Here is a 5,791-nt window from a genome sequence, read left to right as displayed (position 1 = left end):
AATGGACTTTCTTTCTGCTTCTAATTGTTAAGATTGTCACTCGAGCCACAGAAGATGCCACAGCGCCAGTGTTGACCTTCTGCATTCCCTGGCAGCACCGGCCTAGGTACCTCCCTCAGAGCCACCAGCACCAGCCAGCTGAGCACCCTGGGTGAGGGGTGGGGGTCCAAGTAGCAGCTGTGCAGAGGGGGAGGGGCTCTCTGAGAACCTGTCACTCCCTAGATCTCACTCTTCCTTTGTTCCCGAGCCCTGGGGTGGGAATGGCTTCCTGTGGTTATTGACCTGAGCTACCGCAACGTTCCCTTTCATATTTTTTCAGTTTTCCAATGTTGGTATAACCACCTCTTTGCATCAGACATCCTTTCTTTGAAAGGTCGTTTCTGTCCTGGCCAGGTAGTTCAGTTGGTTAAAGCATCACCTCCAAACACCAAGGTTGTAGGTTCAATCCCTGGTCCGGGCACATAGAAGAAGCAACCAATGAATGAACAAATCAATAAGCAGAACAACAAACTGATGTCTCTCTCTCTCACTCTCTCTCTCTCAAATCAATAATGTAAAAAAGAGAACAAACAAAAAAGGCAGTTCCTGTCTTTCTGGTTGGACCTTGACTGAAGCAGACCCCCAGGGCTGACAGAGGGAGGCAGGGAAGGAGGGGCACTGAGAGCTGGGAGTGAAAGCGAGGACAGCGCCTCAGGGACCAGTGGAGCAGAGAGCAGAGAAGGAGGAGACGACAGACCGCGGAAAACTGAGCGGGTGGTGTTACCCAGCAGTGCCGCTTCTGGGTGAGGGTCCAACAGAGCTGAAAGCAGGGTCGCAAAGGGCAGCACTGTTCACAATAGCCAAAGGTGGAAGCAACCCCGATGGCCATCGACAGACAAATGGATAAACAAAAATGTGGTATATACACACAAAAAAAATATTACTCAGCCTTAAAAAAAGGAAATTCTGACTCGGGCCACAACGTGGACGAACCTCGAAGACATTGCGCTAGGTGAAACACGCCAGTCACACAAAGATGGCTACTGTATCACTTCCCTTGTAGAAGGTTTCCAGAGCGGTCAGACTCCTAGAGACAGAAAGTGGAATGCTGGTTGCGGTGCTGAGGGGCGTGGGGAGCCGCTCCATGGGCACCAAGGCTCCGTTCTGTAACGTGGTTGCACAGCAACGTGAATATGCTTAACACTATTGAACTACAAACACTACTTTTTATGTGGTGCCTATTTTACCACAATTAAAAGTACAAATAGAGCAGAGAGGTCCAGGAAGGTAAGAATTGTGCATGTCCTTTAGCAGGGCATTTAAGGTCTTAGGAGCATAGTTTCACTAGCTGGTGGGGAGGCAGACTGCAGCGGGCTGAGGGGCAAGTGTGAGGCGAGGAAGCAGAGACTGAGTCTGTTCTGAGAAGTCCGGATAAGCAGAGAATAAGTCGGGCAAGGGCTCAGGGGCAGGGAGGTCTGGGAGGAGGGGCTGGAGCACATTCAGAGGTTGAAAGAGGAGCCTGGGGAGGAGGAGAGACGGCCTATTTGCCATGAAGGAGCAGAGCCCTGAACAGGCAGAGGACGGCGGGGCCTGGCCTTGGGTGGAAGGGACGCTGATTTCCCACTGTGGGAGGGTGTCAGTACTGTTACATATCAGGGGGTGATGGGGAGAGTGTGTAGGATGATCTCAAGCTTTTCTCCGTGATACAGGAGGCAAAAGAGAGGGACCCCGAAGGAAAGGACTGAGGGAGGTGCCGAGGGCCTCAGCGAGGTGGGAGATCACGGATTTGTAAGTGTTCTCTACGAGGCTGACAACGTTTTCTCTGGCAACTAAGTGAGCGTGAGGATGGATGATAACACTGAGCCAGGCCTGGGGTGTTGTTGGAGAGATGCCACAGAGTGTGGGGCGCGAGGGGACCAAAGGTGCCGGTAAGAGCAGGACTTGGAAGGTCAGCCAAGGAGTCTAGGGGCACTGGGGGAGGTGGGGAAACCTGGAAGAACTAATAAAAATATTGGAAGAAAGTAAAAAGATAGAGGGGCTGATGTTTCTAAGACATCAAAGGTGAATGACGTAAGGGGAAGGAGAGAACCGGAGACCCGGGCGGCTGGGCGTTGTGGACAGGAAGGTGGGCGCCAGGTGAATCAGTTTCCCTCGATGGCAGGACAGTGTGACCCAGAAGGAGAAGCACACTGCAGGTGACGCCGGAGGTCACAGGCTCTGTGGAGGGGCTGCGTCCTCATGCACTGGGATGGAAAGAGACTGTGAGCCAGGTCAGTACAGAATGTCCCCAGTCGGATGTCCCACCATAGTTCACATTTGTGGGACCCAAATCAAACTCAGCAGATTTCCCCTTTGTGGGCCACTCCTCCCAAATGTGCCATTTCTGGATGCACCTCATCTCTGGATCCACGATGTCATGAAGAGGACACAGGACTGGGAGTCAGGACACTCAGACTCAAATTCTGCTTGATCATTCTCTCAATCTTTCTTTTCTTCCTCCGAGAAGTTAAATAATAACAAGTACATTGTTATTTTAGCAGGTGATGTGAGTATATTATTCATTAATTATTTTGAAGATTGAAAAGTCTTATTATATCCAGTTTTTTTGCTAGGCTCAGTTACTCACTGAGCCTAGCAAAAAATGTTACAAGTCTCACTGTCACCACTGTAATAAAATGACCGCGACAGAAGCATAACCTGTGTCTCAGTGCAGCCACATGAACAATTTTGGGACACCACGTACAAAAACAGTGCCCATTTTCATCAATATTTCTTATCAAACTTATCTCTGCTGGGTTATTCTGAAGACCACAGTGAACATGTGTACGCTCCCAAGCACACAAGCAGGAATATAGCAACTGCTCAGTAGATATTGATGGAATCCAAATGTGATTTTTCCTTTCCTTCTCTATTCTGAATTTATCACCAAGTCCTAATTTTTGTCCTGTATGTTGCCAATTCTCACTGTTTATTAATCAGCACCTTTGTGGGATGACTCATCAACTCCGAGGACCGAGGACCGGCACCCCTGGGATCTCAGCTCAAACCTTTCTCTCAACTTTGCAAATCTAATCTCCGCCCTCATTTCCTGGGACCTTGAAAGTGTTCCTTGCTCATCTGGTTTCATTTTCTCCCGTGATTCACAGGGAATACAAAAGAGTTGGCTCTTGTGTAAAGTGCCTGGTAGGCACTGCACTGTTATCTCGAATAGAACTCATTTGGATTTACAATTAAATCTCACCCTGCATAGATTAACCTCTGGACTGGGAGTATAGTTATAATATGTGATAAATGATTAACATAATTTCCTGGAAAAAATGTACCTCAAAAATTTATAGGTTGAGGTTGAAGTTCTCTAGTCAACAAAAGTTGTTGACTAAACTTACCACTAGCATATTAATGGAGTTCCTAAAAGACTAACTGAGGGGTTTTTTTTTTTTTCAACTTAATTTGACTTTGGTGGCAACCCTTGGATGAAGGGATAACTCCGGCTTCATCCCTGGAGTTCGCAGCAAAGACGGGAGGAAATGCCAGCATCTGAGCTGGCCCAGGAAAGAAAGAGCCCTTGGGGCCGGGTGGTAGAAAGGTCATGCGGATTCCTGAACCTGGAAGGTAGATTGTGTTTATCAAGGATTGAGGAACCATGCAGAAAAGCAGCCTTGGCACGTGGAAAGCTGAAGGGTTCCATTCTGAGGTGCTGGCTCCAGGAAGACAGCCTGGTCATGGGAAACCAGATCTGTACTGATGGGGCTCAATGGTCGAGACCAACCCAACGTCCAGTGAAAATAATATCTAAGTTGGGAAGGATGGTCGGATAGACAGCATGTGGGTGACATGACCTTTCAACCAATCAGAGGCAGAAGGTTCTGCCCCCTGCCCCTGCTGACTCAGGCTATTTTGTCAGGACAGTGTCCTGGGTGAGGGTGAAACACTCTGGCATAGTGAGCCCCGGTGTCGGTTTCTTGAAGAAAAAATTTGGTTGAACAAGATATTTTGGTGATTTAGTTGTAGGACCAAATCTGCTCACTTGCAGTGGAGAAATTTCAGCACTGACTCATCTGGTTGCTCTCAGAGAGACCATGCTCACGTTCTAAGAAAGAAATTACAGTAAGTTAGTTTGCTTCTGAGAACGTGAGCCTGCCTGTGGTTGTGGCCTATGCCTGCTCTGACTTCTCTAAGGATAGTGAGTGAACCGTTCAGCTGGATCGGGAGAGCAACAGGTGAGGAAAGGAAAGTCAGGCTGTGAAGTCAGGTATCACCCATAAAGATAATATGATCCTTTGCCCTTTTTAAATGGGATTGTTTATCCTCCTGGTGTTGAGCTGTGTAAGTTCTTTGTACGTTTTGGAGATTAACCCCTTACATACATTGTTATTTTGGCAGGTTATTTTGGCAGATGTATCACTGGCAAATAAGTTCTCCTACATAGTGGGTTCCCTTTTCATTTTGTTGATGGTTTCCTTTTCATGCAGAAGCTTTTTAGTTTGATGTGGTCCCATTTGTTTATTTTTTCCTTTATTGCCATTGCCCTAGGAGACATATTGGCAAAACTATGGCTTTGAAAGATGTCTGAGATTGCACTGCCTATGCTTTCTTCTAAGATGTTTTTTTTTTTTTGTATTGTGACTTACATTTAGGTCTTTTATCCATTTTTAGTTTATTCTTGTGTAGGGTGTAAGTTGGTGGTCTAGTTTCATTTTTTTTTGCATGTCTCTGTCCAATTTTCCCAACACCATTTATTGAAGAGACTGTCTTAACCCCATTTTATGTTTTTGCCTCCTTTGTCGCGTATTAATTGACCATGCAGGCGTGGATTTACTTCTGGGCTCTCTGTTCCATTCCAATGATCTACATGCCTGTTCTTATGCCAGTGCCAGGCTGTTTTGATCACAGCAGCCTTGTAGTATAGTTTAGTATCAGGTATTATGATGCCTCCAACTTTGTTCTTCTTTCTCAAAATTGCTGAGGCTGTTTGGGGTCCTTTTTGTTTCCATGTAAATTTTTTGGAATATTTGTTCTAGATCTGTGAAATACATCATTGGTATTTTAATAGGAATTGCATGGAATCTATAGATTGCTTTAGGTAGTATGGACATTTTAATGATGTTTATTCTTCCAATGCATGAACATGGTATATGCTTTCACTTATTTGTATCTTCCTCAATTTATTTCTTCAATGTCCTACAGTTTTCCATCAATAAATCAACAAACAAAAAGTGCTGGTGAGGTTGTGGAGAAAAGGAAGCCTTAGTGTACTATTGGTGGGAATGCAGGCTGGTGCAGCCACTGTGGAAAACGGTATGAACGTTTCCTCAAAAAATTAAAAATGAAACTGCCTTGTGACCCAGTGATTCCACTTCTGGGAATATATCCTTAGAACCCCAAAACACCGATTCGAAAGAATATATGCAGTCCTATGTTCATAGCAGCGTTATTTACAATAGCCAAGATCTGGAAACAGCCCAAGTGCCCATCAGTAGATGATTAGATAAAAAAGCTGTGGTGCATTTATTTACTCAATGGAGTATTACGCGGCAATAAGAAGGAAGGAAATCATACCTTTTGCAACAGCATGGATGGACCTGGAGATTATTAAGCTAAGTGAAATAAGCCAGTCAGAGAAAGACAAGTACCATATGATCTCACCCTTATGTGGAATCTAATGAACAAAACGAACAAAATAGAAACAGAGACATGGATACATGGCACAGACTGACAGCAGTCGGAGGGGCGGGGGGAGGAAGGGACTGGATGAAAGAAGGTGACGGGATGAGTTGAAGAACACACACATGTAACCCATGGACACGGACAA

General features: G+C 45.8%; 1 non-coding gene across 1 annotated transcript; it reads right to left on the bottom strand.

The window, feature by feature from the left end:
• Positions 1–2,618: 2,618 nt before the first annotated feature.
• Positions 2,619–2,753, bottom strand: LOC123826475. The gene has a single exon (XR_006787055.1). It is a non-coding gene; the product is annotated as a small nucleolar RNA SNORA1 (small nucleolar RNA).
• Between the last annotated feature and the right edge of the window lie 3,038 nt (positions 2,754–5,791).

The sequence above is a fragment of the Phyllostomus hastatus genome, unplaced genomic scaffold (assembly GCF_019186645.2).
Source record: "Phyllostomus hastatus isolate PE091 unplaced genomic scaffold, TTU_PhHast_1.1 phas_contig_80, whole genome shotgun sequence".
In the NCBI taxonomy this organism is placed as follows: Eukaryota; Metazoa; Chordata; class Mammalia; order Chiroptera; family Phyllostomidae; genus Phyllostomus; species Phyllostomus hastatus.
The sequence above is the reverse complement of the archived record's forward strand: the minus strand, read 5'-3'. Positions and strand labels throughout refer to the sequence as shown.